The 11130-nt window shown below is 43.9% G+C and overlaps 1 pseudogene; it reads left to right on the top strand.

Moving 5' to 3' along the window:
* The first annotated feature begins 434 nt into the window (after positions 1-434).
* LOC129626712 (RNA-binding protein with serine-rich domain 1-like) lies at positions 435-4095 on the top strand (annotated as a pseudogene).
* The last annotated feature ends 7035 nt before the right edge of the window (positions 4096-11130 follow it).

The following is an 11130-nucleotide window of genomic DNA, read 5'->3' as shown; positions in this document are numbered from 1 at the left end:
ATAGAGTCACAAAGAGTCGGACACAACTGAAGCAACTTAGCATGCGCACAACGTCTACTGCATTGCCAACAGATGCAATCTGAGCCACCAACATTTAATGTTGTCTAAAACAACCTTTAGCGTCTGAGCCACCAACATTTAATGTTGTCTAAAACAACCTGGATGTATGGATGTGAGAGCTGGACTGCGAAGAAGGCTGAGCGCCGAAGAATTGATGTTTTTGAACTGTGGTGTTGGAGAAGACTCTTGAGAGTCCCTTGGACTGCAAGGAAATACAACCAGTCCATTCTGAAGGAGATCAGCCCTGGGATTTCTTTGGAAGGAATGATGCTAAAGCTGAAACTCCAGTACTTTGGCCACCTCATGCGAAGAGCTGACTCATTGGAAAAGACTCTGATGCTGGAAGGGACTGGGGGCAGGAGGAGAAGGGGACGACAGAGGATGAGATGGCTGGGTGGCATCACTGACTCGATGGACGTGAGTCTCAGTGAACTCTGGGAGTTGGTGATGGACAGGGAGACCTGGCGTGCTGCGATTCACAGGGTCGCAGAGTCGGACACGACTGAGCCACTGAACTGAACTGAAAACAACCTGGAACCTGCTTTGATGTTGGGCTAAAATAATCTAGTAGATCACTGGCTCTTGTATTTCTGGGAACATTTAGCAAACAATAGAATGTTTTTAAAAATTCAGCTCCCTGATCCATATGTGTCATTTCTCCAATCTCTTTATCATCAATAATTGTCATTAATATTTTTTCTTTCTTCTTACTTCTCTTCCTCTATATCTCCCTCTTTTTCTGTCTCTGTGATGGCCTTATTGATGATCACAGCACTCTATCGTACCTACCACTGTAGGAAACAGCCTTTAATCTATTAACCCCTTTCTCTCCTGAAGCTGAGAAGCGCGGAGGCGAGATGACTCCGTCTCCCATCCCACTCAAAGAGCGCTCTGGCGAGCAGTCCGTGGATCGCTGTAAAGATACAAGTGCTACCCAGCAGTCCGGCGAGAAGGACCGCGGCAGGGATAAAGCTCGGAAGCGGCTCAGAGCCTCGGGCGGTAGCAGCAGCTCCGGGGCTCGGTCCCGCGCGGGCTCCAGCCGCGGCTCCGGCTCGCTCTCAGCATCCGGCCTCTCGGGACTCTCCAGTGGGTCCCGCAGCTCCAGCTCCAGCAGCTCTCCCGGCTCTCCGAGGCCTTGGCGCCCCAGAGATGACAGGCGGCGGTCGGGTTCCAAACCCAAACCACCCGGACAAGACGAGAAGGAAAGGAGACGGCGCAGCCCCGCCCCTAAGCCCACCAAAGTGCACGTAGCGAGGCTCACCCGGAAGGTGACCAGGGAGCACATCTGGGAGATATTCTCCACCTTCGGGAGATATTCTCCACCTTCGGGAGAGTTCGAGCGATCGACCTGCCCAGAGAAAGGATGCGCGCGCATCCGTCTCAAGGCCACGCCTACGTGGAGTTCAAGAGTCCGGAAGAGGCTGCGAAGGCGCTCAAGCACATGGATGGAGAGCAGTCGACGCCCAGCAGATCACGGCCACAGCCATGCTGGCCCCCTGGCCCCAGCCACCCCCAGACGACTGAGCCCTCCCCAGAGAATGCTGCCACCGCTCCCTCCACGTGGCACAGGCTGAGGAGGAGCAGGTCGCGTTCCCCTTGGGGCAGGTCCCCCGAGCGCCGGCGACCCTGCTCCCCTCGCCGCCGCCGCCACTGGAGCGGCTCCAGCTCCAGCTCCTGCCGAAGGTGAGGGCAGCAGTTGACACCTGTCCCCGAGCAGCAGAGCTCCGGCTGCAGGGGTGTTGCTGGTTTGGGGTTGTGCTTGTAAAGATGCCCTCCAGTGTTCCGGCTGGAAAACGTCCAAGTTTCTATAGTTCCTGGGAGTCATATAGTTAGCAAAGCAGCAGGGATGAGCCAGGGGGCTCCAGGTGGAGGGACATCCCCGGCCTGGGAACACGTTTTCCCATGTCCCAAATGAGCTGGGCTGATCTGGTGGCCTGGTCCTGTCGTGATGCCATTCCTGTTATCCTAGCCCTGCTCCCCTGCTAGGGTCCTCTTCTGACCTCTAGGGTCAAATGCCCCATGTTATCTGCCCCAAATAGTTCTTTTCACGTGTATACACACACACACACACACACACACACACACACACTCCCTCCCTTTCTCTGAAATTGGTAAGTTGCGAGCCAGATCTGCCAGGTCATCACAGAACCACCCCTCCACGGGGGCAGTTGTGTTGCTGTTCATGGTCCTGCAGGCTACCCTGGTAATGTGTACATTGCTTTTTTGGTTTTTATTGTACAGTCAGTACTATTTATTTTCTCTTTTGGGTTTTGTAACTTCGTGGCATTTTAGATGATGTTGTGGTGGTTCTTTGTTGTGTAGAGTTAAATAAACCTAGGAATAGAGTAAAAAAAAAATCTTTTCTGTCACGAAGATTCAAATAAATTGGGGCAACAACTTTGTTCAGTGACATTTTGAATCATGGGTCTTAGTCCACAACTTGGCATGTAATAGGTGTAAACTCGGTAAACATAAGGATCACACGATTTTCTTTCCAAACTGGGAAATACTGGGTGTTGAAAGGGATTGTGTTAATAATTATGGCAGGACAAGAGGATTAAAATATGTTTATTTTCTCCCTCTAAAAACATCCTCTGAAGACAGAAGTGATGGGTTGTAAAAGAAAGGGTGCACTGATTAGGTTTACATTTTAAGTAGATTATTATGGTTAGAGTCTTAAAGGGATTAAGAGAGAAAGGATATTAAAATCATAGTGACAGTTGACTGCAGTCTCCCACCAAAAAGGTGGTATCGTGGTATAACTGAGGTTGAGTGACTTTCAGAGAAAACTTTAGAAAGTGTTTTTGGAGATTGAATACTTTCTTTCAACAAAATATATCTGATCCCCTTCTAAAAGCAAAGTGAATAAATAAGTATGAAGTATGTCAGTGTGAACCATTAAAGTCCACATTACTCTTCCCTTCACTGGCTATTCAACTAGGTGAGAAAATCAACATAAAAGGAAGAGAAGATAATACATATATAATTCACAATTTGAAAACTAATAGAGAAAATGGAATATTAATTTTGATGACTGATTCTGGAAAGGTCACTCTCTTCAACTGATATGTTTTGCAGGAAGATAGAAAATCACTCAGGATTGCTTCAAGGGAGACAGGAGCTGAGAGGCCATAGCAGCATTGCTGAGTCTTCGTGGAGATGCTCCTGGAGGTACTTTCCTGGAGCACCTTAGGTTCTCACCAGAGCCAGGACAGTTCAGACCTGCATTCTTTGCTGAGATCTCTCTCATCTCCTTCAGCTATGGGGAATTGAACTGAAGCAACTGAGTCTGAAACCACAGAAGAAAGTCTGAGGAACTACTTCCAGCAGTGGGGAAAACTTACAGACTGAAACTCTGGTCCAGGAGGCAGTGGAGGAAGTGGGGGTTGAGAAGGCAAAGCTGATATTGAGCTTCTTCCTATTTGCCATGGGCTTCCCTTGTGGCTCAGCTGGTAAAGAATCCGCCTGCAATTCGGGAGACCTGGGTTCAATCCCTGGGTTGGGAAGATCCCCTGGAGAAGGGAAAGGCTACCCACTCCAGTATTCCAGCCTGGAGAATTCCGTGGACTGTATAGTCCATGGGGTCGAAAAGAGTCAGACATGACTGAGCAACTTTCTCTCACTGTCTAAATAGCAGAGGATGAGAGCCCAGAGGTAACAGGACAGCTTCGGGTGAATTGTCTCAGTCATGAGTAAACATGCAGTGATGTGGCAGAAGACACCAGAGCAGCTGCAGAGAGCCATTGGTGAATGGAGTGGATTATTTAAGAACATTACCTGCCTGCAGAGGAAAAACTATATAGAAAATGCCTTTGAGACGGTTTCTTAGCTTAATTATTTTTTTCTAGTGGTCTTTGTCAGAGTATAGAAGCATCCTTTTTTTGATCATGTGAAAACTTTTGCAAGATTTTTCTCAGATATTGAAAAGCTGTTAGCCAGGAGTATGTTGTAATGAGGCATAACATTGTTCCTTAAATTTTAGAGTGTAGTTATAAAGCAGGTGTACATTTATGATTCAATAAAATAATTCTGAAGAAAAACACAGTTGTTTGTCCTCTTTGATGTATACTTTTTTGTACTTTTAATTTTTTTCATAACAATTTTTTTTTCTGATTTCATGAGATATCATTGACACACAATTGACATACAGTACTATGTATGTTTGGGCTTCCCCCATGGCTCAGCGGTAAAGAATCTGCCTGCAATGCAGGAATTGAAGGAGATGTTGGTTCAATCTTAAGTCAGGAAGATCCCCTGGAGGAGGGCAGGGCAACCCACTCCAGTATTCTTGCCTGGAGAATCCCATGGACAGAGGAGCCTGATGGGCTATAGTCCATAGGGCTGCAAAGAGTCTGAAGCGACTTAGCACACACACACACAGTATAGATGTTTAAAGGGAATATAATAGTATAATGATATGACATCTATATCATGAAACGATTGCCGCAATAGCTTTGACATCCATTATCTCATTAAGGTACAGTATTATATATGTTTAAAGTTTAAGTGTTAAAAGCTTTATTTTTTTAAAATAATCCGTAAACTCATGTATTAACACAATACGATAGAGACCATTCACATGTTTACCAGTAATTAACGCCCAAATTGTATTAACAAATCTGGAATGTCTGCATCCCACAGCCATGCCAGAGAAAGTAGTTTTGTTCATTTGTGTTTCACCTGCATGCACGCATGCTCAGTCGGTTCAGTCATGTCTGACTCTTTGCGACCCCATGGACTATAGCCTGACAGGTTCCTCTGTCTATGGGATTCTCCAGTCAAGAATACTGGAGTGGGTTGCCATGTCCTCCTCCAGGGGATCTTCCCGACCCAAATCAAACCTGAGTCTCTTATGTCTCCTGCATTGGCAGGCTGGTTCTTTACCACTAGCGCCACCTGGGAAAATTACTAATAAATACGAAATTACTTCAACCATCTGACTTTCCCTACCCTTTGCACTAAACTCTCTTTACTTCACTGACTATAACTTAACTCTTTCATTATCACATTGTTCTCTGTATAAACGTGTTATTTTCATATACAAATATTTGTGGTTGCACTAAATTATGAATTAATGAGTATTATGAATTATGATTAAATTATGATTCCTTCATTTAATGTAGCCTGATACAGATAATTGAGCTTCCCTGCCGGCTCAGTGGTAAAGAATCCGCCTTTCAAGCAGGTTTGGTTCCTGGATGGGGAAGATCCCCTGGAGAAAGAAATGGCAACCCTCTCCAGTATTCTTGCCTGGGAAATCCCATGAACAGAGGAACCTGGTGGGCTACAGTCCCTGAGGTCACAAAAGAGTTGGACAAAATTTAGTGACTAAACAACAAATACAGATAATCATTTTTACCACTTTTCTCAAAGCTAAAATCTTAGAATACTTTCAATTTCATTTTAACTTTCCTGGCTTTTCTATTACTGCTGTCATGCATTTTAATTCTACATATATTTTAATCCCCATGACATATTTCTTGAACTGTTTATAAACCAAAATTCATTGATATTTATTTTAAATTCTCTTTTATTGACTCTATTCTTTCCTGCATCCCTAATTTTCAATTTGGAATTATTGTCCTTTGGACTTAATAACACTGTCTAGTACTTTGTCTAATTCAAGGCTACTAACAATGAAATCAGAGAAGGCAATGGCACCCCACTCCAGTACTCTGGCCTGGAAAATCCCATGGATGGAGGAGCCTGGTGGGCTGCAGTCCATGGGGTCGCTAAGAGTTGGACACAACTGAGCGGCTTCACTTTCACTTTTCACTTTCATGCATTGGAGAAGGAAATGGCAACCCACTTCAGTGTTCTTGCCTGGAGAATCCCAGGGACAGGGGAGCCTGGTGGACTGTCGTCTATGGGGTCACACAGAGTCGGATACGACTGAAACGACTTAGCAGCAGCAGCAGCAGCAGCAATGAAATGCTTCACTTTAAGTTTTTCAGACATCTTTATTTGGGACCAATTTGATGCTGGGTATAGAATTTTGTCTTGACATGAGATTTATTTTAGCACTTTAAAAAGGTTCTCAGGACTTCCCTGGTGGTCCACTGGTTAAGAATCCATTTTCCAGGGACTTCCCTGGTGGCTCAATGAATCCTCCTGCCAGTGCAGGAGATATGGGTTTGATCCATGATCTAGGAAGATCCTACATGCTCAGAGCAACTAAGCCGGTGCACCACATCTATTGAGCCTGTGCTCTAGAGCCTATGCTCCAAAACGAGAAGCTACTGCAGTGAGAAGCCCAAGCACCACAACTAGAGAGTAGCCCCCATTCGCTGCATCTAGAGAAAAACCCACACAGCAATGAAGACCCAGCATAACCAGAAATAAATAAATAAAATTATATAAGAAAAGGAATCCACCCTCCAACACAGGTTAGATCCCTGGTCAGGGAACTAAGATCCCATATACCACAGGTCAACTAAGCCTCTGGGCTGCAGCTACTGCTCTTGCACTCTAGAGCCCATGATCTGTACAAGAGACCCATTGCACTGCAGCAAGAAGCCCATGGACTGCAGCAAGAGAAGCCCACGTGCTGCCCCTGGAGGTAAGCCCGTGTGAAGACCCAGCACAGCCAAAAAAAAAAAAAAAAGAGAGAAATTAAAATATTTTCTAAAATAAAAAGGTTCTGTATTGCTATCTATCTTCGTTTTTATTTATGTCTAGGCATCACCAATTAGCCTCTGTAGTCTCTAAAATGTCTAAAATCTTTTTACATTAACTTTGGCATTGAGACCATAGTGTATCTCATTCTTTCCCCTGTGTTTTTGTTTTTGTTTTGTTTTGTTTTTTGCTCAAAGGACGTTGAGTTGCTTACATCTGTGGGTTGTATTTCATCCATTTGGAACATGCTTGCGTATATTTTCACTTGTGATATCAATTCCTCCCCACCTTCTCTCTAGTCCACTCTTCATCACTTCCCACTTATCTTTTAGCTCTGTCTTGTCTATTTTTCACTCTGTGCTTTTGTTTGACTATTTGCTCTTGAACTGTCTTGAAGCTTACTAAATCAGCCTTTTCTTGGAATCAAAACCTTCTTAGTTACTTAATTCCTTAATATCAGTTATAATTTAAATGCCTTCTTCCACAGATTTAATTTTTTTTTAAGAAAAAAGCAGTTTTGTGATGAGAATTTATTCCTTCTGATACGATAAAAGTGAATAGATAGGAGAACATTGTAATTTGGATCATATTCAGATCAGACTCAAATCAGTCCCTCAGTCGTGTCTGACTCTTTACGACCCCATGAATCACAGCACGGCAGGCCTCCCTGTCCATCACCAACTCCCGGAGTTCACTGAGACTCACATCCATCGAGTCAGTGATGCCATCCAGCCATCTTATCCTCTGTCATCCCCTTCTCCTCTTGCCCCCAATCCCTCCCAGCATCAGAGTCTTTTCCAATGAGTCAACTCTTCGCATGAGGTGGCCAAACTCCAAAGTACTGGAGTTTCAGCTTTAGCATCATTCCTTCCAAAGAAATCCCAGGGCTGATCTCCTTCAGAATGGACTGGTTGGATCTCCTTGCAGTTTGATGAATTCTGACTCCAATTATATCTTAATATGGAGTCAGAATTCATCAAACTCTAACTGAAAATGGGGTCCAGATGCTCACTGCTCAAAAGCCAATAAAGAGGCAAGGTTGATGGAAAGGAAAATTTACTTTATTTTGGATGCCAGTGACTGGGGCCATGGGGTAGGGCAGACTCCTGTCCAAAGGGCAACTCCCCCCTTGACAATCATGGGGCAATAGAGTGTATAGGCAGAAGAATGGGGCTACATGTAGAAACAGCAGTCAGCTCTAACAGTAATCTTGAAATTGGTTACCAGTGGTCTGACCAACATCATCTTGATTGTTTTAAACACAGTTGATTTTAAGTTCCAGGGTTGGTTTGTTCCCATTTCCTTAAGGCCAGTGCTCACAACTGTGGGAGCTTCTGTCATGGCTCCAGTCTGGTCATCATGCAGTTAACCTATTCCACTTGGTGGGAGCTTCAGTATCTACAAGACAGCTCAGGATATGGCTCAAAATATTATCTATAGCCCTTGAGAAAGAGCTAAAGTTCCTTGACTATGCTTAATGACTAAACTATTACTGTTTTGTCCTATTTGACTGCTTTTCTTTGCTTCTGCATTTTCTCACTTCTATGATTAAACTTGTTCTTCTAGCTAAGTTTTTTTTTTTTTTTCCCACAGATAATAGGCAGGTTGAGGACATGCGGTAGGGGGATGGGAAGGACTATAGGGACTTGCTCTATTTCAACTCCACTTCTGGGTATATATCTGAACAAAACAAAAGTCATGATCCTGAATAGTCCATGTTCATTGCAGCATTACTTACAATAGCTAAGACATGGAAATGACCCTAAATATCTATCAAAAGGTGAATGAATAAATAAAATGTGATTTTACATTTTATGCATATATACATGTATCTATACACATGCTCATATACATATATACATACACATATATATACACATATAATGATAGACTGTTCAACCATAAAAAAAAAAATAAGGAAATTGTGCCATTTCCAACAACATGGATAATCTCTTGAGGGCACTATGCTAAGTGAAATAAGTCAGAGAAAGACAAATACTATAGCATCTCATTTATATGATGAACTTAAAGTTTCCTTTTTAATCTCAAAGGAAAAGATACCACCAGAGGTGGGGAATTTGTGGGCAGAGAAATAGAATGAAGGTTTCCAAAAGGTACAAACTTTTGGTTAAGAAGATAAATAAAGTACTAGGGCAACCAGCGGCAGTGGAAAAGCCAGGATATAGTCAGCTCCTGGGCGGCTTATCAGCTCCACTGGTGGACAGCAGCTCCCAAGCAGTGGATCGACTCCAGGGTAGCCAGCAGCAGCAGAGGTGGGGGTGCCCTCCACTCCTGGGCATCCTCCAACATCAGTTCCAGACTTCCCCAGACCCCCTTTTCAGCCACTCCAACAGGGCCTTTGCCTCAAATTCTGGCCACATCTTGACTGACTCTTGATGGCCAGTGAAGGTTTAAATGCTCACTGAGGACCAGCAGTGGGAAAGTCAAAGCACAAGGCATTTCATCCAGCTACGCTGAGCAGCTGAAGGGCATGTCCCTGCTAAAAACGCGGTATACTGTAGAAGGGAATGGCAGACCACTTCAGCATTCTTGCCTTGAGAACCCCATGAACAGTTTGAAAAGGCAAAAAGATATGACACTGAAAGGTGAACCCCCAGGTTGGTAGGGGCCCAATATTCTACTGGAGTAGAGTGGAGAAATAGCTACAGAAAGGACGAAGAGCCTGAGCCAAAGTGAAAATGACACCCAGGTGTGATTGTATCTGTTGGTGAAAGGAAAGTCCAATGCTGTAAAGAACAATATTGCATAGGAACCTGGAATGTTAGGTCCATGAAACAAGGTAAATTGGATGTGGTCAAACAGGAGATGTATATTGTCACCCTGCTTATTTAACTTCTATGCAGAGTACATCATGAGAAATGCTAGGCTGGAAGAAGCACAAGCTGGAATCAAGATTGCTGGGAGAAATATCAATAACCTCAGATATGCAGATGACACCACCTTTATGGCAGAAAGTGAAGAGGAACTAAAAAGCCTCTTGATGAAAGTGAAAGAGGAGAGTGAAAAAGTTGACTTAAAGCTCAACATTCAGAAAATGAAGATCATGGCATCTGGTCCCATCACTTCATGGGAAATACATGGGGAAACAGTGGAAACAGTGTCAGACTTTATTTTTGGGGGCTCCAAAATCACTGCAGATGGTGACTGCAGCCATGAAATTAAAAGACGCTTACTCCTTGGAGGGAAAGTTATGACCAACCTAGATAGCATATTCAAAAGCAGAGACATCACTTTGCCAACAAAGGTCTGTCTAGTCAAGGCTATGGTTTTTCCAGTGGTCATGTATGGATGTGAGAGTTGGACTGTGAAGAAAGTTGATTGCCAAAGAACTGATGATTTTGAACTGTGGTGTTGGAGAAGACTCTTGAGAGTCCCTTGGACTGCAAGGAGATCCAACCAGTCCATTCTAAAGGAGATCAGTCTTGGGTGTTCTTTGGAAGGAATGATGCTGAAGCTGAAACTCCATACTTTGGCCACCTCATGCGAAGAGTTGACTCATTAGAAAAGACTCTGATGCTAGGAAGGATTGGGGGCAGGAGGAGAAGGGAATGACAGAGGATGAGATGGCTTGATGGCATCACTGATGCAATGGACATGAGTCTGGGTGAACTCAGGGAGTTGGTGATTGACAGGGAGGCCTGGCTTGCTGCAATTCATGGGGTTGCAAAGAGTCAGACACGACTAAGCTTTTGTGTAGATCATGACAAACTGTAATATTCTTAAAGAAATGGGAATAACAGAACACCTTACCTTCCTCCTGAGAAACCTGTATGCAGGAAAAGAAGCAACAGTTAGAACCAGACACAGAACAATGGTCTGGTTCAAAATTGAGAAAGGAGTCCATCGAGGCTGTATATTGTCACCCTGCTTATTTAACTTCAATGCAGAGTACATCATGAGAAATGCCTGGCTGGCTGAAGCACAAGCTAGAATCTAGATTGCCAGGAGAAATATCAACGACCTCAGATATGCAGATGATACCACTTTAATGTCAGAAAGTGAAGAGGAACTAAAGAGCCTCTTGAAGAAGGTGAAAGAGGAGAGGGGAAAAGCTGGCTTAACACTCAACACTCAAAAAACAAAGATCATGGCATCTGGTCCCATCACTTCATGGCAAATAGATAGGGAAACAATGGAAACAGTGTCAGACTTTATTTTGGGGGGGCTCCAAAATTACTTCTGATGGTAACTGCAGCCACAAAATTAAAAGACACTTACTCCTTGGAAGAATAGCAATGTCAAGCCTTGACTGTTTTTAAAAGCAGAAACATGACTTTGCCAACAAAGGTCCATTTGGTCAAAGTTATGCTTTTTCCAGTAGTTATGTATGGATGTGAGAGTTGGACCATAAAGAAGGCTGAGCACCAAAGAATTGATGCTTTCAAACTGTGTTGCTGGAGAATACTCTTGCGAGTCCCTTGGACTGCAAGATCA

The sequence above is a fragment of the Bubalus kerabau genome, chromosome 1, assembly GCF_029407905.1.
Source record: "Bubalus kerabau isolate K-KA32 ecotype Philippines breed swamp buffalo chromosome 1, PCC_UOA_SB_1v2, whole genome shotgun sequence".
NCBI lineage: Eukaryota > Metazoa > Chordata > Mammalia > Artiodactyla > Bovidae > Bubalus > Bubalus kerabau.
This window is presented reverse-complemented; position numbering and strand designations above follow the sequence as displayed.